Below are 25,333 nucleotides of genomic sequence, written 5' to 3'. Positions count from 1 at the left end.
TTTCAAATGGATTTTGGTAGGTGAAGGAATCCATATTCAAAATTCCTATATATAGATGATGTTTTGGTAAAAGCAAAGTATAGTAACACAGAATAAGTTGTTTTCCTGAGGTTAAGTATGAGATGAGAGTAGACAAGTTATTTTGTTGGTTATAGAAGTTTTTGCTTCGTGTTGTTTAGATGAATCTATGCATTTTAAAATAACAGTATGCAGTAAGGAAAGGGTTTATTTGAGAGGCAGCCAAACGAGACAGGAGGGCAAGCCTCAAATCCAACTCCGCAAAGGTGGAGAGAACAAGTTTTTTATAACCATAGGAGTTGAGATTACATACATATTGAAGAAAAGAGTGGGGAAACTTGTGACTATTCATGAGGAAAGGTGGAACATGCTCATTGAGCAAACATATATGTAACATACATTCCTTGTTCACTTTGGGGTGGAAAGTTAACATCAAAATGAGGCAAAATTCAGTCCCTGATGTCAGGAGGTTATCTTAGAACAAGAAGAAGGAGCTACTTGCATGCTCTCAGAACTGGCATAAACTGTATGGAACTTTGCTTGTTCATAGGCTGGAACCATATTAGTTGACCTTGAGTCCAGGCTTCTGCAGAGACAGCTAGTGGATTTATTGGTGGGTTCTGAAAAGATACAATGGCTGATTAGGGGAAAACAGTTCTCTGAAACACAAGCTTTAAATTTTCTGCTAGTTTCAACCTCATTAACCCTATGGGCACAGTTTCAGACATAATAACAGAATCAGCAAAGTTAAAGGGTTAAAAATCACATAAAATTAATTGCATTTCTATAGCTAATTACAGTGTGAAAAATTAAAATAATTCCATGCATACAAAAGAAAATACCTAGGGATAAATTTAACCTGAGAGGTAAAATGCATGTTCAGTGAAAACTGCAAAACTTTGCTGGAATACATTAGAGAACATGTAAATAAATGGCAAAACATCCTGTGTTCGTGTAATGTAATACAATGTTCTTAAGATGTTGGTGCAACCCATAGTGATCTACACATTCAATGCAATCTCTTTCAAAATCTGAACAACATTTTATGCAGAAGTGAAAAAGCTAATCCAGAAATTCATATAAAATTGCTAGGGTTTCTGAATACCCAAGTCAATCTTGAAAAAGAATAAAGTTGAAGGACTCAAGTTTTTATTTCAAAGCTTAATAGAATCTGGAATAGAATTGAGGTTCCAGAAATAAATCCATACATCTGTACCCAGTTGATTATTGATGAGGGTCCCAAGATGATTTACAGGAATGAAGAGTCCCTTCAACAAATAGTGCTTGGACAGCTGGATTTCCACATGCAAAGAAATGAAGATGGACCCCTACCTTACACCTTCTACAGAATTAACTCAAAATGTATCAGCATCCCAAATACAAGAGTTAAATCTCTATAACTTTCAGTAGAAAATAGGAATAAATCTTCATGACCTTGGATTTGATGATAGAATCTTAAATGTGATTCCTAAAGCAGAAGCAAAAACAAATAATATATTCAATTCATCAAAAATTAATACTTCCATGCATCCAGAGACATTACCAAGAAAATAAAATGACAATATGCAGACGATGAGAAAATATTTACAAAGCATATATTAAAGGTCTGGTATCAAGAATATGTTATGTACTTTTTTTTTTAACGTTTTTATTTATTTTTGAGACAGAGACAGAGCATGAACAGGGGAGGGTCACAGAGAGAGGGAGACACAGAATCTGAAACAGGCTCCAGGCTCTGAGCTGTCAGCACAGAGCCCCACGCGGGGCTCGAACCCACAGACCGTGAGATCATGACCTGAGCCGAAGTCGGACGCTTAACCGACCAAGCCACCCAGGTGCCCCATGAATATGTTATGTATTTTTTAAAAACCTGGTCACATCTCAATAACAAATTGACAATTAAAATGCAAAATCTTGAAAAGACATTTTTTCAAAGAAAATGTACAAATGGACAAAAAACACATGAAACATTCTTCACATTAGACGTAAGTGAAGTGCAAATCAGAACCACAGTGAGATCATTTCACATCCACTAGTTTGCTTGTAATTTAAAAAGCGTGAAAGGGGCACCAGGGTGGCTTGAAGTCGGTTAAGTGTCCGACTTCGTCTCTGGTCATGATCTCATGGTTCATGGGTGCAAGCCCCACGTCGGGTTCTGTGCTGACAGTTCAGAGCCTGGAGCCTGCTTTGGATTCTGTGTCTCCCTCTCTCTCTGCCCCTTCCCTGCTCATGCTTTCAATCTCAAAAATGAGTAAGTGTGAAAAAAATATATTTTTAAGCATGAAGAATAGGGGCATGTGGGTGGCTCAGTCAGTTAAGCATCCAACTCTTAGTTTTGGCTCAGGTCATGATCTCAGTTCATGGGATAGAGCCCCACGTTGGGGCTCTGTGCTGATAGCGTGGAGTCTGCTTGGGATTCTTCCTCTCCTCTCTCTGCCCTTCCCTGCTTGTGTGCTCTCTATCAAAATAAACATGGTTTTTAAAAAACATGAAAAATAATAAGTCTTGGCAAGAATGTGCATAAATTGAAATGTCTACATAACTGCTATTTAAAATGGTTTAGCTGCAGTAGAATACAGTGCAAATGTCCAAAGTAATAAAATTTTGGTATATGCATAAAATGGAGTATTATTCAGGCATGAAAAGTCATGAATTACTGATACATGCTATAGTGTCGATGAACTTACAAAACATTATGCGAAGTGAATGAAAGTAGACACAAAGGTCATATGTATGATTCCATACATATAGATAATTCCTTTGAAAAAGAATTTTGATTGGTAGCTGCCACAAGCTTGGAGAGGCAATGTGGAGAAACTGTTTAATGACTACAGTGTTTTGAGTGAGGTAAACATTTTGCAGGTAGATCATGTGAATGTGGTTTAATGCTACTAAGCTGTTTACTTTAAAATTGTTACTTTGATGTTATATGGATTTCATATCAGGAAATTGTGTTTTAAAAAATGACCTGACACAAGAATAGCCTAGTACCAAATTGTTCCACTGGTGAGTTCTTTCAGAAATTAAAGAATTAATACCACTCTTCAACCTCTTTCAGAAAATAAAATTGAGAAAACACTCCAGCTCATTTTGAGACATTTCCCTTGTACCAGTGTCAAACACAACCTATATATACCTTATCTATAAATGCCAAAAACCTTAATAAAGTACTAGTAAATCAAATGTAGCAACATGTTAACAAAATCCACACCCTTTCACAATGTACAAAGCTCTACAAACTAAAAATAGAATGGAATTTCCTCAACAGGATGAAAAGCATTTGTGAAAAACAGCTAACATACTTACTGTGAAAAGTCTGTCTTCCCTTTGTTATCACAAATAAAACTATGATGCCACTCGTATTTAGCTTTGTGCTACAAGTTCTAGCCAGAGCAGTCAGGCAAGAAAAAGAATAAAATACACTGAAATTGGAATGGATGAAGTAAAGCTGTCTTAATCTCAGATGAGGTGATCTTACATGTAGGAAGTCCTAAAGAATCTGCATGAAAAACCAGTAGAGCTTGTAAGAAATTCAGCAAAGTTTCAGAGCATTTGCAAAATACACAAAAGTCAGTTGTATTTTTATACAGTAGCTATGTACAATGCAAAAGGGAAAGTAAGGAAACAATTCCATCTATAATATTAGCATAAAGAATAAAATAGGGTACATTTATTCAAGTAGGTGGGAGGCTTGTAAATTTAAGTCTATAAAACTTCGCTGAGAGAAATAAAAGAAAACCTAAACAAATGGAAAGGCATCCTGTGTTCATTTACTGGAAAGCATATTTTAGCATGGTGGCAGCCCTTAAAGTGATACAGATTGAATGCAATCCTTATCAAAATCTCAACTGTCATTTTTATAGAAATGGAAAAGCTGATCCTAAAATAGATACAGAATTACAAAGGGCCCTGGATAGCCTAAACAATCTTGAGAAACACAAATCTAGATGATGGACACTTCCTTTTTTCAAACCTTACAACAAAGTTATAGTAATCTAAACAATGTGGTATTTTTATAAGGATAGACATATCAGCCAATGGAAAAGAAAAGAGAGTCCAGAAATACTCCCATACATCTATGGCTAATTGATTTTTTAGAAGGTTGCCAAGACACTCTCAACAATAGCCAAATTATGGAAAGAGCCTAAATATCCATCAACTGATGAATGGATAAAGAAATTGTGGTTTATATACACAATGGAATACTACGTGGCAATGAGAAAAAATGAAATATGGCCTTTTGTAGCAACATGGATGGAACTGGAGAGTGTGATGCTAAGTGAAATAAGCCATACAGAGAAAGACAGATACCATATGGTTTCACTCTTATGTGGATCCTGAGAAACATAACAGAAACCCATGGGGGAGGGGAAGGAAAAAAAAAAAGAGGTTAGAGTGGGAGAGAGCCAAAGCATAAGAGACTGTTAAAAACTGAGAACAAACTGAGGGTTGATGGGGGGTGGGAGGGAGGGCAGGGTGGGTGATGGGTATTGAGGAGGGCACCTTTTGGGATGAGCACTGGGTGTTGTATGGAAACCAATTTGACAGTAAATTTCATATATTAAAAAATAAAAAAAATAAAAAAATAAAAAAAAAATAAAAAAAAAAAGAAGGTTGCCAAGATGACTCAATTATGAAAGAATAATCTCTTCAACAGATGGTCCTTCAACAACTGGAGAGCAACTTAGAAAAGAATGTAGTTGGACCTTTACTTCATACCCTTTACAAAAATGAACTCAAAATCAATGAAAAGCTAAATGTATGAGCTAACACTATAAAAACTTTAATAGAAAATATAGTTAAAATTTCCTGACCTTTAATTTGGCAGTTGATTCTTAGGTATAACACTGAAATTAAAATCACGAAAAGAAAATAAATTGGACTTCCATCAAACATAAACTTTTATACCATAGGACACTGTCAGGAAAGTGAAAAGACAACCCACAAAATTGGAAATACTTGGAAAAAATATATTTAAGAAAGTACTAGCATGTGGGGTGCCTGGATGGCTCAATTGGTTAAGCATCTGACTTCAGCTCAGGTCATGATCTTGCGGTTCAGGGGTTTGATCCCGCGTCAGACTCTGTGCTGATGGCTCAGAGCCTGGAGCCTGCTTGGGATTCTGTGTCTCCCTCTCTATCTGCTCCTCCCCCCTGCTTGCATTCTGTCTCTCAAAAATCAAATAAAAACATTAAATTTTTTTTTAAAAAGAAAGTACTAGCATGCAGAATATATAAAGAACACTTCCAATTAAAAAACAGAAACAAAACCCAATTTATAATGCACCAAGAGGGGCACCTGGGTGGTTTAGTTGGTTAAGCATCAGACTTTTGATCAGGTCATGATCTCACAGTGTGAGTTCAAACCCGTCTTCCAGTCCCATGTCAAATCCCACATCAAGCCCTACATCAGGCTCCATGCTGACAGTGCAAAACCTGCTTGGGATTCTCCTCTCCCTCTCTGCTCCTCCCCTGCTCTGTCTTCCTCTCTTTCTCTCTCTCGCTCTCTCTCTCTCTCTCTCTCAAAATAAATAAACTCAAAACCAAATACACCAAGAGCTTAAATAAGACATTTCTCCAAAGTTGATACATCAGCAGCTATAAGTACATGAAAATATTTTGAACATTTTTATTTGAGAAATTCCATCCAATCTGTTGAGGGCCTCAATAGAACAAAAAGGCAAAGGAATTCTCTTTCCTACTATCAGACATTGGAGTTCCTGGTCTCAGGCTTCAGACTCCAGGACTTACAGCAGCACATCTCTCCTCCCCTAGGCTTTCAATCTTGACTAAGTTACACCATTGGCTCCCCTAGTTCCCAGAACTTCAGACTCAGACTGAAGTATACCACCAGATTTTCTGATTGTCCAGTTTACAGTCAGCAGATCGTGGGACTTAGCCTTCATAATTACATGATTTAATTCCTATAATATATGTATATGTATGTGTATTTATGTGTGTATATATATATATACATCTCCCCTATTGGTTCTATTTCTATTTATCTGGAGAACCCTAACTAATACAACTACTTTATGTGTGTGAAGTGAAGTAATAAGAAACAACAGTTTCTTTTCTTTTTTTCTTTGTTTTTATTTATTTATTGTCAAGTTAGCTAACGAGCAGTGTAGTCTTGGCTTCAAGAATAGATTCCTGTGATTCATCACTTATATACAACACTCAATGCTCATCCCAACAAGTGCTCTCCTCAGTGCCCTTCACCCATCTTCCCCACTTCCCCAGCCCTCCACCCCCATCAACCCTCAGTCTGTTTTCTCTAATTAAGAGTCTCTTAGGGCTTACCCCCGTCTCTGTATCTTATTTTTCCTTCCCTTTCTCTATGGTCATCTGTTAGGTTTCTCAAATTCCACATATGAGTGAAATCATACGATATTTGTCTTTCTCTTATTTAAGCTTACCATAATACCCTCTAGTTGTATCCATGTTGTTGCAAATGGTAATATTTCTTTTTCATTGCCAAATAGTATTCCATTGTGTATATATACCACATCTTCTTTATCCATTCATCAATTGATGGATATTTGGACTCTTTCCATAGTTTGGCTATTGTTGATAGTGTTGCTATAAACATTGGGGTGCATGTGCCCCTATGAATCAGCACTCCTGTATCCTTTGGATAAATTCTGAGTAGTGCTATTGCTGGGGTGTAGGGTAATTCTTTTTTAATTTTTTTGAGGAACCTCCACACTTTTCCAGAGTGGCTGCACCAGTTTGCATTCCCACCAACAGTTTAGGAGTGTTCCCTTTTTTCCACATCCTTGCCAACATCTGTTGTTTCCTGAGTTGTTAATTTTTGCCACTCTGAGCAGCTTGTTTTCATTTGTATTTCCCTGAAGATGACTGATGTTGAGCATCTTTTCATTGTGTCTGTTTGCCTTTGGATGTCTTCTTTGGAAAAGAGACTGTTCATCTCTCCTGCCCATTTCTTCACTGGATTATTTGTTTTTTGGGTGTTGAGTTTGGTAAGTTCTTTATAGATTTTTTATTCTAACCCTTTATCCAATATGTTATTTGCAAATATCTTCTCCCATTTTGTTGGTTGCCTTTTAGTTTTGTTGATTGTTTCATTTCTTGTGCAGAAGGTTTTTATTTTGATGACATCCCAATACTTCATTTGTGGTTTTACTTCCCTTACCTTCAGAGACATGTCAAGTAAATTGCTGTGGCAAAGGTCAAAGAGGTTGCTGCCTGTTACCTCCTCGAGGATTTTGATGGCTTCCTATCTCACATTTAGGTCTTTCATCCATTTTGAGTTTATTTTTGTGTATGGTATAAAAAAAGTGGTCCAGTTTCATTCTTATACATGTTGTTGTTCAGTTCTCCCCGCACCATTTGCTAAAGAGACTTTTTTCCAATGGATACTCTTTTCTGGTTTGTTGAAGATTAGTTGGCTGTATGTTTGTGGGTCCATTTCTGGGTTTTGTATTCTGTTGCATTGGCCTAGTGTCTGTTTTTGTGCCAATACCATACTGTCTCAATTACAGCTTTGTAATACAGGCTAAAGTCTGGGATTATGATGCCTCCAGCTTTGGTTTTCTTTTTTAACATTACTTTGGTTATTCAGGGTCTTTTCTGGTTCCATACAAATTTTAAGATTGTTCTATCTCTGTGAAGAATGCTGGTGCTATTTTGATTGGGATTGCATTGCATCTGTAGATTGCTTTGGGTTGTATTGACATTTTGACAATATTCTTCTGATCCATGAGTATGGAATGTTTTTCGATTTCTTTGTGTCTTCAATTTCTTTCATAAACTTTCTATAGTTTTCAGCATACAGATCTTTTACCTCTTTGATTAGGTTTATTCCTAGGTATTTTTATAGTTCTTGGTGCAATTCTAAATGTGATCAATACCTTGATATCTTTCTGTTGCTTCATTATTGGTGTATAGAAATGCAACTGATCTCTGTACATTAATTGTATATCCTGCGACTTTGCTGAATTCATGTATCAGCTCTACCAGTTTTTTTGGTGGAATCTTTCGGGTTTCCCATGTAGAGTATCATGTCATCTGCGAAGAGTGAAAGTTTGACTTCTTCTTTGCTAATTTGGATGCCTTGTGTTTCATTTTGTTGTCTGATTGCTGAGGCTAGGACTTCCAACACTATGTTAGACAACAGTGGTGAGAGTAGACATCCCTGTCGTGTTCCTGATCTCAGGAGGAAAGCTCTTCTGTTTTCCCTTATTGAGGATGATATTAGCTGTGGCCTTTTCATATATGGCTTTTATGATGTTTAGGTGTGTTCCTTCTATCCTGACTTTCTTGAGGGTTTTAATTAAGAAAGGATGCTGTATTTTGTCAAATGTGTTTTCTGCTTCTATTGACAGGATCCTATGGTTCTTACCCTTTCTTCTATAATGTGATGTATCACATTGATTGATCTGCAATTATTGACCCAACCCTGCAGCCCAGGAATGAATCCCACTTGATCATGGTGAATAATTCCTTTAATATACAGTTGAATTAGATTTGCTAGTATCTTGTTGAGAATATTTGCATGCATGTTCATCAGGGATATTGGCCTGTAATTCTCCTTATTAGTGGGGTCTTTGTCTGGATTGGGAATCAAGGTAATGCTGACTTCCTAGAATGAGTCTGGAAGCTTTCTTTCCATTTATATTTTTTGAAAAAACTTGAGGAGAATAGGAGTTAACTGCTTTAAATGTCTGGTAGAATTCCCCAGGGAAGCCATCTAGTCCAGGACTCTTACTTGGGAGTTTTTTGATAACTGATTCAGTTTTTTCACTGGATATGGGTGTATTCAAATTTTCTATTTCTTCCCATTTGAGTTTTGGTAGTGTGTGAGTGTCTAGGAATTTGCCCATTTCTTCCAGATTGTCCAGTTTGTTGACATATGATTTTTTCATAGTGTTCTCTAATAATTGTATTTCTTTGGTGTTAGTTGTCATCTGTCCTCTTTCATTTGTGATTTTATCTATTTGGGTACTCAATTCTTTTTAAGAAGTGTAGTTAGGGGTTTAACAATTTGGTTTATTCTTTCAAAAAGGCAGCTCTTAGATTCATTGATCTGTTCTACTGTTTTTGTTTTTTTTTTTAGATTCTATATTGTTTATTTCTGTTCTAATCATTATTATTTCTTTTCTTTTGGCTTTGTGCTTTCTTTGCTGCTGCCCTTCTGGTTCCTTTAGGTGTGAGGTTAGGTTGTGTATTTGGGACCTTTCTTGCTTCTTGAGATAGGCCTGAATGGCAATGTATTTTCCTCTTAGGACTGCCTTTGCTGTATCCCACAGGGTTTGGACTGTTGTGTTTTCATTTTCATTTGCTTCCATATATTTTTAAATTTCTTCTTTAATTTCTTGGTTAACCCATTCATTCTTTAGTAGGATATTCCTTAATCTCCATGTATTTGGGACTTTCCAAATTTTTTTTTGTGGTTGATTTCAAGTTTCATAGTGCTGTGAACTGAAAATATGCATGGTATGATCTCAATTCTTATATTTATTGAGGGCTGTTTTCTGACCCAACGTGTGATCTATTTTAGAGAATGTTCCATGCACACTTGAGAAGAATGTGTATTCTGCTGCTTTTGGATGAAAAGTTCTGAATATATCTGTTAAATCCATTTGGTCTAATGTGTCATTCAGAGCCATTGTTTCCTTATTGATTTTCTTCTGCCGATGATCTGTGCATTGCTATGAGTGGAGTATTAAGGTCCCCTACAATCACGGTATTATTATCTATACATTTATTTATGTCTGTGATTGATTTATATATTTGGTTATTCCATGTTGGGGGCATAAACATCTATAATTGTTAGCTCTTCTTGATGGATAGGCCACTTAATTATGACATAATGCCCTTCATCTCTTGTTACAGTCTTTTTAAAGAATATAGTTTGTCTGATGTAAGTATGGCTACTCTACCTTTCTTTTGATGTCTGGTAGCATATTAGGTGGTTCACCATCCCCTGACTTTCAATCTGCAGGTGTCCTCAGGTCTAAAATGAATCTCTTGTAGGCAGCATATACATGGATCTTGTTTTTTTTTTTAAACCCATTCTGTTACCCTATGTCTTTTTATTGGGGCATTTAGTCCATTTACATTCAGAGTGATTATTGAAAGATATGAGTTTAGTGTCATTGTGATATCTGTAGGTTTCATGCTTGTGGTGGTGTTTCTGGTTCTTTGTTATCTTTGCTGCTTTCCAGTCACAGAGTCCCTCTTAGAATTTCCTGCATGAACTCCTTTAGTTTTTGTCTTGGAAAACCTTTATCTCTCCTTCTATTCTGAATGATAGCCTTGCTGGATAAGGGATTCTTGGCTGCATATTTTTCCTGTTCAGCACATTGAATGTTTCCTGACACTTCCTTCTGGCCTTCCAAGTTTCAATGGACAGGTCTGCTACTACCCTTATGTGTCTACCCTTGTGGTTTAATACCTGTTTGTCCCTAACTGCTTTCAGAATTCTGTCTTCATCTTTGTATTTTGCGTTTCATGATGATATGTCGTGGTGTTTACCTGTTCTTGTTGATTTTGAAGGGAGTTCTCTGTGCCTCTTGGACTTGGATGCCTGTTTCCTTCCCCAGATTAGAGACATTCTCAGCTATCATTTGTTCAAATAAACCTTCTGCCCCTTTCTCTCTTCTGGAATTCCTACGATATAGGTATTATTTCATTTCATTGAATCACTTAGGTCTTGAATTCTCTCCTTATGGTCTAGTCATTTATTTTCCCTCTTTTTTTCATCATTTTCCATAATTTTATCTTTGATTTCACCTATTCTCTCCTCCATCCTCACTGTCACTGCATCTAGTTTATTATTTTGCATCTCATTTATACCATTCCTTAATTCATTGTGACTATTTCTTAGGTCTCTGATCTCTGTAGTAATAGATTCTCTTTTGTCTTCTATGCTTTTTTTTTTTTTTTTTTTACGCCAGGCTATTAGTCTTTTGACTGTTATTCTAAATTCTTGTTCAGATATATTGTTTGTCTCTGTTTTGAGCAATTCTCTGGCTGTCATTTCTTCCTGGAATTTCTTTTGAGGAGAATTCTTCTGAAGAAACAACACTTTCAAATTTACATCTCAGAGCTTAGAATGCTCAAATTAATTTTGGAAGACTGATTTTTAAGCATTAGATTAAAATTCTCATTTCTCTTTCATAATATTTTCAAATGTTAACCTTAAAAGGTTAGAGCAATTATAATTAGAAAACTTTACCTGTAGAGCAATTTTAACTCACTTTGGCAAATTTATTTGAGAACCAGTTTATAACCGCTTATCGGTGTTCTTAAGTTGGGCTATGATACTTTATTCCAAAAATAAAATATTTCCTCATATATTCAGAAGTGTCTGTCATCAAGATTTTTTGTAGGCTGATGGAAATAAAATTAATGTTTGTTGTGTTTTTTACTATCACAATATTAGCTATGGCAATTGTAAAAGAGTAAATTGCAGCTAGTAGTAAAAACATGGGAAAGAAAGTAATCTATTTTATATACATACAGAATTCATAGTAATTTGTTATCTTCTTAAGTCTGAGAAATATCATGCCTAGGTAACATGATATTTCTCTTGGTCCCTGTCATTTTTAAAATTTTAACCTCTCTTGGTCCTGTCATTTTTTTAATTTTAATTTAAAAATTTTAAAATTATTTCAGCAACCTGAATGAACTTGGAAATATATTCTTCCCCATTTATTTCTCCAGATGAGAATGCAGCCCAGCTAACACCTTGATTACAGTCTTGTGAGACCCTAAACAGAGGATGCAAGTAAACTGTCACAAATTCTTGGCCTTCAGAAAACACGATGTAATAAATGTATTTTATTTAAAGCTGTTAGGTTTGTGGCAATTTTTAGACAAATGTAGAAAACACATACAAAGCTTAATATGAATCTTAGTTGGTTCTCTGTAAGTAACCTGTCTTTCAAAAATTTTCCCAAGGTAAATATTTTCTTTAAGTTTGTTTACTTAGAGAAGGGTGAGGGGCGCAGAGAGAGGGAGAGAATCTCAAGCAGGCCCTGTACTGACAGCACGGAGCCCAGTGCAGAACTCGATCTCACAATCATGAGAATCTGACTTGAGTCGAAATCAGGAGTCAGACGCTTAACCAACTGAGCCACCCAGGAGCCCCCACCCAAGGTAAATATTTAATTCTGATTTACCCTCTAGAGAACCAGTGAATTCCCATGGCATACAATGGGAAGAGGCTATTTTGTCTTGAATGACATTTTTAAAATATTAACATACCTACAAAGACCTCTATATCATTGAAGACTGTCTTCATATTAAGTGGCATGGGAACTTGTTATATAAATAAGCCAAAAAGTAAATAAATAAGCCAAAGATGGCTCTTGTATATTGGCCCTATATTGTTTCCTTCTTCACAGCAGGCCAGAATAATTAACTTTAAGCCCACCAGTGACAAACTCAATTTTTTACCCATTTTACAAATTTGTACAATTTTTAACAAATGTATACATTGTATGCATGCATTTACTGTAAATGTAGCCCCTATAAGGATTTGCTTAGCCATTTTGGGTTTGCCTGGTTTGCATGCTTTATAAAACTGTACTTGTAAATCTGCTGGTGACAAATAAGGTAAATTCTGGTGCTATAAATGACCTCAAGCCCCTGTTGCCTTGTGGAGCTCACTGACCCAGAGTCCCCATCTTGCTGCTGAGTGATACCACCTAGACAGTAAGACCCTTTCTTATTTCCCTTCTTTCAATGAAGTTTCTTCGCCTCCTCGTCTTCTAAGTTGTGAGACTCTGTAAGGTCCCATGCTGTAAGGAATTCCCCCATCCCCTGTTCTTCATACAAATTTATTAATGTACCATCTGAATAAAACTCATGGTATGCTACTGCCACCTGGTGGTCACATTTTTCCTAGGTCAGGTCAGAAATTTCCAAATTCACTACAAAAAACTGGCCCTCAGCTTATATATTTCTCTCATTTTCTTTAGAGATCATTTCAGAGGTATAACAGACAACCTGTCAAGAACTATATCTAGAATCCATTTTAACAGGCTTTTACCTTTTCTAATAATATTTGATTAGCACTGGAAAAGATTATCATCTAATATATTTTTCAGGACTGCTCTTAAAAGTTTAATCTTTTTTTATGAGAGGGTTTATGAGCTATCTACTGTGGTGTAACAAATTGTAGTGGATCAAAACAACAAACATTAATTGCACAGTTTTGTAGGGGTTAGAAATTTGGGTGTAGCTTAGTTAATAGTTCTGGCACAGAGGCTCTCAGGATACTGGAGATAAGGAGTCTGCTGTGACTACAATTATCTGAAGGTTTGACTGGGTTGTAGGATTAATTTTTAAGATTTCTCAACCACATTGCTTTGGGTAGAAATACTCCATTCCTTCTGTGTGGGCCTCAGCATGTGCACTTGGCTTTCCCAATAGTGAATAATCCAAGAGAGCGGGAGGAAAAAAGATGTTTTTTGTGACATAGTCCTTTTGAGTCATGTACCATCCCTTCCACTTTTTTCTATTTATTATGATTGAGTCACAAAATGCAACCCACATTTATAGAATGATAGACTCTACCATTTAAAGAATGAGGGGTACCTGGGTGGCTCAGTTGGTTAAGTGTCCGACTTCAGCTCACATCATGATTTCACGATTCGTGAGTTTGAGCCTTGCGTCAGGCTCTGTGCTGACAGCTCAGAGCCTGGAGCCTGCTTCAAATTCTGTGTCTCCCTCTCTGTCTGCCCCTCTTCTGCTCACACTCTGAATCTCAAAAATTAATAAACATTAACATTTTTTTTTTAATTTAAAGAATGAATACTAGAGAGTTTGTAGATGTATTTTTAAACCATTATAGGAGAGATGTCAGCAATTGTGACAGTAAAAGACTCATAATCTTACCTCTCCACAAAACCAATGAACAAATGGACAAAAATAGTCAAAATCAACTTTTTTTTTTGATCTCTGGAAGTTAACCAAAGTCTTGAATCAACCTGGGCGATGCTTATTCCAAAAAGTGTAATTGATTCTCAATGAGAACCGCAAATTGTGCCATTTTAATTTATCTCAGTATTATTCTCCAATCCTTGGCTAAATGGTAGTAGTGAAAATACCAGCCTAGATGCCTGGAACTGACATTATAAATAAATGTAATTAATTATTTGTTTTTACCTGTCTTATGGCTACCTGGGACACTGATTCAGAATTTTATCTTTATTAAGATATCTTTAACTCAGAACTGATCTAGTGATAAAGATGTTTCTCAGGAGGCATTTATGGAAAATATGTGTAAGATAATGTCTTAGGTGTCTGCTGCCTGAAGCAATAGGTAACAGGGCATATAATACATTAACAAAACAGTTTGAGAGGTAAGGCTGGGGAATGATATATCTGAAAGGGCTTTGAAAACCTCTGTGAAATTTCTGGAAATCTAAAAGGCCACATGCTTACTCATGGCTGTGTGTATATGTAGAAAAAATCTGAGTAGACCCTAAGTCTCTCACTTTCTACTTCTGTGAGTGAAATGATGGTATTTAGACTCTACCATGTAAAGGATGAATATTAGAGAACTGGTAGATGTATTTTTGAACCATTATAGTAATGTTGTCAGCAATAATGACAGAGTAAAATACTCAAAATTTGATGTCCTCCCCATAAATTCAGTGAACAAATAGACAAAAAACTGTCAGATCAACATTTTTCAGAACTCTGGAAATTAACCAAAGGCTTGAATCAACTTGGGCACTACTTATTCCAAAAGGGGTAGCTATGGAGGCAAGAAATGAAGACAAAGGCAGAAGTGTAAACTGTCTGGACTCAGTTTTGGAGATGTGCCCCAACACAGAGCCCATGGTCAAAGATGAAGATTTTTTGTCTTCAAATGTTTAAGGAAATCTGTGCAATTATTAGGGGACAGAATAGAGACTTCAGAAGCCAAAACAACAAGGAGTACGGGATTAGTGTTAAAGTCTCTAAATAGGGTGGGAGGAGGGAATTGGATGACAGTGATCAAAAGGTACAAATTTACAGTTATAAATACTGAAGATATAATGTACAACACGGTGACTATAGTAAATACTGCTGTATAGTATATTTGAAAGTTGTTAAGAGTAGATCCTAATGTTACCAAGTCCAGGCTCATTCTGCTCACTGCATTGACCGGCCTGTAAGTCATGAGGCAGGATTTGGGATATGGAAAGTGACTATTCAGTAAGCCATCAAACCAAGGAGATTGCAGACTGTTGTCCCAAAGAATCATCTCCCCTTGGCATAAAATTCAAGTTTCTTTTATGTTAGCAAAAGGGGAAAGCAGGAGAGGCTAGGGGTCAAAAGGTTACTGATGTCTGTAGACACCCCAGGAAGGTCATGTAACTTCTCTGTCCTTGGTCAGTTGAACTTTGTGTACTGAAATCTGGTCATGTCATTACTGTAAATTTTAAACATAGCATAGTCATTTTGTACATACTTCTTTATCTCCTTGGATAAGGTAGATTTTAAGTAAAAAGCAGTTTTTGCAAATCTTATCTGTAACATGCATATGTTCAGGGCTAAGCTGAAGCTTCTAAGCTATAGGTAACAGCAGCGAGGGAAATAGAAGCTGCAAGGAGCCATACATGTTAAATTTCCTCCCTGTTACACTAAAAGTTCTTATCACAAGAAAAGAAACCATTTTTTTCTTTATTTATTATCTATATGAAATAATGGATGTTAACTAAACTTATAGTGATTATTTTACAGTATGTGTAAGTCAAAACATTATGCTGTATACCTTATACCATGCTGTATGGCAATTATATCGCAATAAAACTGGAAAAAAAGAAAAATTTCCCTTTGAGAATAAAAAGGTCATTTAAGGGGAGTTCAGGGAAGATGGTGGAGTAGGAAGATCCTGAGCTCACTGTCTCCCATGCGCACACTGAGATAACAGCTACATCCGTGAAACTGACTGGACTCTGAAAATAACCTGAAGACTGGTAAAACAGACCTTCCACGGTTAATTGTAGAAAGGAGGCCACATCAAAAAAGCTAGGAGGGGCAGAGATGTGGTTGGGAAACAAACCCTTAACAAGACTAGTCACAAACAGGAGGGACACCACAAGCACAAAGAAGCAAGAAGATCAAATCCCATACCAGTCACCCTAGGCACTGGGGACTTACACTCAGAAGATGAATCCCCATAACATCTGGCTTTGAAAACCAGTGGGGCAAACCCCATTGAGTTTGAGCCCCACATTAGACTGTGCTGACAGCTCAGAGCCTGGGGCCTGCTTCAGATTCTGTGTCTCCCTCTTTCTGTGCCCCTCCCCTGCTCAAGCTCTGTCTCTCTCTCAAAAATAAATAAAACATTAAAAAATTTTTAGAATGTATTCAAATTTAAGGAACCATCAACTTAATATAGACGGCTACACATATTTTATGTTATATATGAGCCTAATGGTAACCACAAATCAAAAACCTATAATACATACATACACACAAAAAAAGAATGGAATCCAAGTATAATAAAGCTGTCATCCACAAGAGAGCAAGAGAAGAAGAAAGGAAGAAAGAACAACTATAAAAATATCCAAAATAATTAACAAAATGCCAGTAAGTACATGCTCTGAGTTATTTTAATGCAAATGGTCTAAATACTCCAATCAAAAGACATAGAATAATGGAATGGATTAAAAAAACAGCGTGTGAAGATGGCGGGGGAGTAGGAGGACACTAGGCTCATCTTGTCTCACAAACACAACTAGATAACTATCAAATCACCCTAATTATCCCAGAAATCAACCTGAAGACTGACAGAATGAACTGCACAACTAGAAGGACAGAAGAGGTCACATTGAAGAAAGTAGGAAGTGTGGAGACTTGGTTTAGGAGAGAAACCCATCATGGGTGCTGTGGAGGAGAGGGAGCCATGGTTGTGGAGAGAAGGGTAAGAAAGCACACATGGGAACACATAAGGAGAAGATTTCCCCCAAAGACATTGGCTGGGAAAAAAAGGGGCTGATTTCCTGAGTTCTTGCAACTAGCAGGGTTTAAAACCTTGAGTTTTAAAGGTCAGCAGGCTTGGCTGGGATAGAGTCCTGAGGGCAAGGCCCTGTCCTGGAAGGAAGGCAAGCAAACCACCTGGAGGTAGACTGCATGGAAACAGTGATCTGAAGAATGCCTGGGGCACACAGGGAGTAGATTATTTGCTCTTCTCCCAGTGCATTCCTAAGAGGCAGTGTTTACAGAGACGCTTCTCCAGGGACAAAGGAGCTGGGTGTTGCCATTTCTCTCCCCCCACCCTTCAACATTAACACAGAGCCCTCTGTGTGAAGCAGCACAGTGCCAATACTGGCTTCCTAACTTGTTTACACCAAACCCATATCCCTGCACTCTGGTGGGACTGTCCTCAATCAAGCTTGCTTCAGACCCAGTGTGACAGGACCCTTCCCCAGAAGACCAGCACAAACCCCTGACCACAACACATTTCCCTACTAAAGAGTTCTGCATGGCTTTAGTTCTAGTGGAAGTAGTATCAGGTCTCATTTCACAAGCAGACCAGAACACATCTAGTTAAAACTTACCACAGTAAAACCAAGGACTGCCCACTACAGGCAAGGAGAGCCTATGCAGATGACTGGACTGAAGGATAGAGCAAACAAAACACAACACCAGAGTGCACACAGCAGACACCAGAGATACTCTCTGAAGCACCAGGACCTGGGGACTACAGGATCTCTAAATAAAGCCATTATTTTCAGGAGCAGGAAACATAACTCGTTTTTCTAACACAAAATGCCAAGATGGAAAAATTCACCCCAAATGAAAGAAGAAGATAAGGTCATGGCCAGAGATCTAAGCAAAACAGGTACAAGTAACATGCCTGATGGGGAATTTATAGCATAACGATACTCACTAGGCTTGAGAAAGAATGGAAGACATCAGGGAAACCCTTACCACAGAGATAAAAAGTTAAAAAAAAGAATCAGTCAGAAATGAGTGCAAAAAAAAAAAAAATGGGACTGGAAACATTCTCAATTCAATGAACAGCAGGCTGGAGAAGCAGAGGAATGAATTAGTGACCTAGTAAACAATATAATGGAAAATAATGAACCTGAACAAAAGAGAGAAAGAAGAATTATGGACCATGAGAATTGACTTAGGGAACACAGGGATTCCATCAAACATAGTAACATTCATATTTTAGGAGTCCCAAAAGAAAAGAGAGAGAAGAGGGAGCAGAAAATTTATTTGAGGAAATTGTAACTGAAAATTTCCCTAATCTGGGGAAGGAAACACATATAGATCTAGGAGGCACAGAGAACTCAACAATATCAACAAAAGTGGGGTGCCTGGGTGGCTCAGTCGGTTAAGCATCTGACTTCAGCTCAGGTCATGATATAGTTCATGAGTTCAAGCCCCGCATCGGGCTCTGTGCTCTCAGCTCAGAGCCTGGAGCCTACTTTAGATTTTGTGCCTCCCTCTCTCTCTGCCCCTGTCCCACTCATGCTCTCTCCCTCCCTCTCAAAAAAAAAAACAGTAAAAAAAAATTAAAAATATCAACACAGGTATGCCAACACCAAAAACTATTGGAATTAAATTGGCAAAATATAGTGATAAAGAAAAAAAAGTCTTAAAAGCAGCAAGAGAAAAGAAGTCCTTAACTTACAAGGGAAGACTTATAAAACTAGCTGGGGATTTCTCAACATAAACAGGGATTTCTGTCAAAGCCAGAAGTCAGTGACATGATACATTCAAAGTGCTGAATTAGAAAAATCTACAGACAATATTCAGCAAGGCTATCATTCGGAATAGAAGGAGAGATAAGGAGTTTCCCAGACAAAAACTACAAGAATTCATGACCACTAAACCAGCCCTGCAAGAAATATTAAAGGGAACTTCATTGAGTGGAACCGAATGACCAAAAATGACAAAGAAAGGATCAGAGAAAATCTCCTGAAGCAACATCAACAACAAAAACAAGTAGCAACATAGCACTAAATACATATCTATCAATAATTACCCTGAATGTAAATGGACTAAATGTGCCAATCAAAGGACATAGGGTGTCAGAATGGATAAAAAACAAGACCCGTCTATATGCTGCCTACAAGAGACTCTTTTTAGACCTAAAGACACCTGCAGATTGAAAGGGGATGGAGAAAAATTTATCACGCAAAAGAATGTCAAAAGAAAGCCAGAGTAGCAATACTCATATTGGACAAATTAGAATTTAAAACAAAGACTGTAACAAGAGATTAAAAAACAAAGCCACTATAATATACTAAACTGGACAATCCAACCAAAAGGTCTAACAATTGTAAATATGTATGCACCCAACATGAAAGCACCTAAATATATAAAATGATTAATAACAAGCATAAAGGAACTCATTCATAATAATACAATAATAGTAGGTGACTTTAACACCCTACTATCGTCAATAGACAGATCATCTGAATGGAAAATCTTTGAATTTTCCAGGAAACAGTATCTTTGAATGACACACAGGACCAGATGGACTTAACAGGTATATTCAGAACATGCCATCCTAGAACAGAAGAATACACATTCTTTTCAAGTGCACAGGGGACATTTTCCAGAATACATCACATATTAGGTCACAAATCAGACCTCAAAAAATACAAAAAGATTAAGATCATACCATGCATGTTTTCTGACTAGAGCACTATGAAACTTGAAGTCAACCAGAAGAAAAAATTTGGAAAGACCACAAATACATGGAAGTTAAATAACATGCTACTAAAGAATAAATGGGTCAACCAGGAAATCAAAGAAGAAAGTTTAAAAATACATGGAAACAAATTAAAGTAAAAACACAGGCCAAAACCTGTGGGATGTAGCAAAAGCAGTCTAAAGAGGGAAGTATATAGCAATACAGAAGTAACTCAAGAAACAAGAAAAAAATATCAGAAAACAACCTAACCCTACACCTAAAGGAGCTAGATAAAGAACAACAAACTAAGTGTAAAGCCAGCAGAAGAAAGGAAACAATAAAGATTAGAGCAGAAATAAATGATATAGAAACTAAAAACAATAGAACAGATCAATGAAACCAGGAGCTGGTATATAGAAAAAATTAATAAAATTGATAAACATTTAGCTAGACTTATCAGCAAGAAAAGAGAAAGGATCCAAATAATAAAATCATAAATGAGAGAGGAGAAAGAACAACTAGTGCCACAGAAATACAAAAAAAATAGAATATTATGGAAAACTATATGCCAACAAATTGGACAACCTGGAATAAATGGATAAATTCAAGACACATAAAATACCTAAAGTGAAATAGGAAGAAGTAGAAAATTTGAAGAGACTGATAATTGGCAAAGAAATTGAATCAGTAATACCAAATCTCCCTATAAACAAAGTCTAGGGCCAGATGGCTTCACAGGTGAATTCTACCAAATATTTCAAGAACAGTAACTATTCTCAAACTACTCCCCAAAATAGGTAAGGAGGTAAAATTCTGAATTCATTCTATATGGCCAGCATTACCCTGATACCAAAACCAGATAAAAACGTGCCTAGCTGGCTCTGTTGGAAGAGCATGCAACTCATGATCTCAGGGTCATGAGTTTGAGCCCGTGTTGGGTGTAGAGATTACTAAAAACAACAACATCATCAACAACAACAACAACAACAATAAACGGTTAAAGTCTCCACTAAAAAAAAGAACTACAACCAATATTCCTGAGCATGGATACAAAAACTGTCACTGAAATACTAGCAAACTGAATTCAATAATACATTAAAAGAGTCATTCACCAGTATTAAGTAGCCTTTATTCCTGTGTTGCAAGGGTGATTCAGTATTTGCAAATCAATCAATGTGATACACCACATTAATAAAAGAAAGGATAAGAACCATCTGATCCTTTGAATAGGTGCAAGAAAAAGCATTTGACAAAGTACAACATCTTCAACAAAGTAGGTTTAGAGGGAACATACCTCTGTATAATGAAGGCCATCTATGAAAAACCCACAGCTAAGAAAGGACATCTATGAAAAACCACATCATCTTCAATGAGGAAAAACTGAGAGCTTTTCCTTTATGATCAGGAATAAGACAGGGTTGTCCACTCTCAACACTGTTATTTAACATAGTACTGGAAGTACTAGCCACAACAATCAGGAAACAAAAAGAAATAAAAGGCATCTGATTCAGCAAGGAAAAAGCAAAACTCTATTTACAGATACATGACAGTCTACTATGGAAAACCTGGTGGAGGAGTTAAGATGTCAGAGTAATAAGGGGGTCCTGGGCTTGTCTCATCCCTCGAAGACAGCTAGATCAACATCAAACCATTTTGAACACCTAGGAAATCAATCTGAGGATTAACAGAACAATTTGCATAATTTGAGGGAGAAAATGTGGCAGCTTCTCTTAACAAGAAGACCGAAACACACCTAGTATCTAGCTTCCTTTGTTTGATTTTTTAAACATTTTTGAATTTTTCATTCTATCGTTGTTTCTTCCTCCAAATGACAAGATGGAGAAATTCAACTCAAAAGAAAGAACAGGAAGAAATGACAGCCAGGGATTTAGTCAATGCAAATATAAGTAAGATGTCTGAACTAGAATTTAAAACAATGATTATAATAAGTATACTAGTTGGGCTTGAAAACAGCATAGAGACACCAGAGAATTCTTCTGCAGAGATGAAAGAACTAAAATAAAATCAGGAGCAAATAAAAAATGCTAAAACTACATGCAAACTCAAACGATGGCCATAAAAACGAGGATGGATGAGGCAGAGGAGCAAATTAGCAATATAGAAGATAATATTATGGAAAATAATGAAGTTGAAAAGAAGAGGGAAAACAAAGGTCAGGGATCATGAAGGCAGACTTAGGGAACTCAGCAATTTATTAAAATGTAATAACATTCCTATCATAGGAGTCCCAGAAGATGAAGGAAACGAAAAAGGGACAGAAGGTTTATGTGAACAAATTATAGCTGAAAACCTCCCTAATCTGGGGAAGGACACTGACATCAAAATCCAAGAAGTAGAGAGAACCATTAAATTCAATACAACCTGGCCATCACCAAAACATATCATAGTTAAATGCACAAAATACACAGACAAGGGAAGAATACTGAAAACAGCAAGGGAAAAAAATCCTTAACCTACAAGTCAAGACTGATCAGGTTCACAGCAGATCTTTCCACAGAAAATTGACAGGCCAGAAATGAATGGCAAGATATATTCAACGTGCTGAATGGGAAAAAATGCAGCCAAAATATTTTATCCAGCAAAGCTGTCATTAAAAATAGAAGGAAAGATAAAGAGTTTCCCAGACAAACAAAAGCTAAAGGAATTTGTGACCATTAAGACACCCCTGGAATGGGAATGCAAGCTGGTGCAGCCACTCTGGCAAACAGTATGGAGGTTCCTCAAAAAATTAAAAATAGAACTACCGTATGACCCAGCAATTGCACTACTAGGCATTTATTCACGGGATACAGGTGTGCTGTTTCGAAGGGACACATGCACCCCCATGTTTATAGCAGCACTATCAACAATAGCCAAAGTATGGAAAGCGCCCAAATGTCCATCGGTGGATGAATGCATAAAGAAAATGTGGTATATATATACAATAGAGTATTACTCAGCAATCAAAAAGAATGAAATCTTGCCATTTGCAACTACATGGATGGAACTGGAGGGTATTATGCTAAGTGAAATTAGTCAGAGAAAGACAAAAATCATATGACTTCACTCATGAGGACTTTAAGAGACCAAACAGATGAACATAGGGAAGGGAAACAAAAATAATATAAAAACAGGGAGGGGGACAAAACAGAAGAGACTCATAAATATGGAGAACAAACTGAGGGTTACTGGAGGGATTGTGGGAGGGGGGATGGGCTAAATGGGTAAGGGGCACTAAGGAATCTACTCCTAAAATCATTGTTGCACTATATGCTAATTTGTATGTAAATTTTAAAAAATAAAAAAAATAAAGGTGAAAAAAAAGACACCCCTGGAAGAAATTTTAAGGGGGACTCTTTGAGTAGAGGGGGAACAAAGACCAAAAGCAAGAAAGACTAGAAAGAACCAGAGAGCATCACCAGAAACACCAACTCTAAAGGTAACACAATGGCACTACATTCATATCTTTCAATAATCAATGTGAATGTAAATGGACTAAATGTTCCAATCAAAAGACAGATATTGAATGGATTAAAAACAAGGGGTGCCTGAGTGGCTCAGTCAGTTGAGTGTCTGACTTTGGCTCAGGTTGTGATCTCACAGTTCGTGGGTTCTAGCCCCGTGTCAGGCTCTGCACTGACAGCTCAGTGCCTGGAGCCTGCTTTGGATTCTGTATCTCCCTCCCTCTCTGCCCCTCCCCCACTCACGCTCTTTCTCTCTCAAAAATAAATAAGTGTTAAAAAATTTTTAGAAAAGGGGCGCCTGGGTGGCTCAGTCGGTTAAGTGGCCGACTTCGGCTCAGGTCATGATCTCGCGGTCCGTGAGTTCGAGCCCCGGGTCGGGCTCTGTGCTGACAGCTCAGAGCCTGGAGCCTGTTTCAGATTCTGTGTCTCCCTCTCTCTGACCCTCCCCCATTCATGCTCTGTCTCTCTCTGTCTCAAAAATAAATAACCGTTAAAAAAAAAAATTAAAAAAAAATTTTTAGAAAATAAGATCCATCTATATGTTGCCTAAAAGATGCATTTTAGATCTAAAGACACCTGCAGATTGAAATGAGGGGATGGAGAAACACCTATCATGCTGATGGATGTCAAAAGAAACCTGAAATAGCCATATTTATATCATACAAACTAGACTTAAAACAAAAACTGTAAAAAAAGATGTAGAAGGGCATTATATCATAGTTAAAGGGTCTATCCATCAAGAAGATCTAAGAATTGTAAATATGCTCCCAACCTGGAGGCACTCAAATATATAAATCAATTTATCACAAACATAAAGTTATGGATAATAATACAATAATAGTAGGGAAATTTAACACCCCACTTACAACAATGGACAGATCACCTAAGCAGAAAACCAACAAGGAAAAAATGGCTTTGAATGATACACTGAACCAGATGGACTTAACAGGTATATTCGGAACATTTCATTCTAAAGCAGGAGAATACACATTCTTTTTGAGTGCACATGGAACATTCTCCAAAATACGTCACATACTGGGTCGCAAATCAGGCCTCAACAAGTACAAAATTGTTGAGATCATACCATGCATATCTTCAGATCACAATGGGAAGCCAATCACAAGAAAAAATTTGGAAAGCCCTCAAATACATAGAGACTAAAGAACATCCTACTAAAGAATGAATGGGTTACCAGGAAATTAAAGAGGAATTAACAAATAAATCTAAGCAAATGAAAATGAAAACATGACAGTCCAAACCTTTTGGGATGCATCAAAGACAGTCCTAACAAGGTAGCATATTGCAATTCAGGCCTATCTCAAGAAGCAAGAAAGGTCCCCAGTATGCAACCTAACTTTACACCAAAAGGAGCTAGAAAAGGAACAGCAAATAAAGCCTAAAGCCAGCAGAAGGAGGGAAATAATGAAGATTAGAGCAGAAATAAATGATAGAGAAACAAACAAATAAACAAACCAGTAGTACAGATCAACAAAACTAAAAGCTGACTCTGTGAAAGAATTAACAAAATTGATAAACCCCTATCCAGACTTATCAAAAAGAAGAGAGATGACCCACATAGATAAAATCACAAATGAAAGAGGAGAGAACACAACCAACACCACCGAAATACAAACAATTATAAGAAATTCTTTGAAAAGAATTATGAAAAATCTTTGCCAACAAACTTGTTAATCTGGGAGAAATGGGCAAATTCTTAGAAACTCTTGTACTACCAAAACTGAAACAGGAAGAACAGCAAAGAAATCGACTCAGTAATAAAAAATCTCCCACCAAACAAAAGTCCAGGGCCATGTGGTTTTCCAGAGGAATTTTACCAGACATTTAAAGAAGAGTTAATACTGGGGCACCTGGGTTGCTCAATCTGTTAAACGTCCGACTTTGGCTTAGGTCATGGTCTCACGGTTCATGAGCTTGAGCCCCACATCAGGCTGTGTGTTGCCAGCTCGGAGCCTGGAGCCTGCTTCAGAGTCTGTGTCTCTTTCTCTTTCTGCCCCTTCCCAGCTCATGGTCTGTGTCTCCCTCTGTCTCAAAAATAAATAATAAAAAGACTTAAAAAAAAAAAATAAAGAAGAGTTAATACCTATTCTTCTCAAACTGTTCCAAAAAATAGAAATAGAAGGAAAACTTGCAAACTCATTCTATGAAGCCAAGCATTACCTTGATTCCAAAACCACACAAAGACACCACGAAAAAGGAGAACTACAGGCCAA

General features: G+C 37.0%; 1 protein-coding gene and 1 long non-coding RNA gene across 5 annotated transcripts in view; one reads left to right on the top strand and one right to left on the bottom strand.

The window, feature by feature from the left end:
• LOC145713887 (uncharacterized) overlaps positions 1–11,834 on the top strand; it is an 82,302-nt gene extending 70,468 nt beyond the window's left edge. For all 4 annotated transcript variants that reach the window (XR_014136709.1, XR_014136711.1, XR_014136710.1 and 1 more), the window contains one exon: positions 11,709–11,834. This is a non-coding gene — a long non-coding RNA (uncharacterized LOC145713887). The remainder of the gene's footprint in view (positions 1–11,708) is intronic.
• The window catches only part of LOC145713886 (uncharacterized), a 149,515-nt gene that overhangs the window by 10,417 nt on the left and 113,765 nt on the right, over positions 1–25,333 (bottom strand). The gene's annotated exons all lie outside the window — the stretch shown is intronic.

The sequence above is a fragment of the Panthera onca genome, chromosome X (genome assembly GCF_046562875.1).
Source record: "Panthera onca isolate mPanOnc1 chromosome X, mPanOnc1 haplotype 2, whole genome shotgun sequence".
Lineage (NCBI taxonomy): Eukaryota > Metazoa > Chordata > Mammalia > Carnivora > Felidae > Panthera > Panthera onca.
The sequence above is the reverse complement of the archived record's forward strand: the minus strand, read 5'-3'. Positions and strand labels throughout refer to the sequence as shown.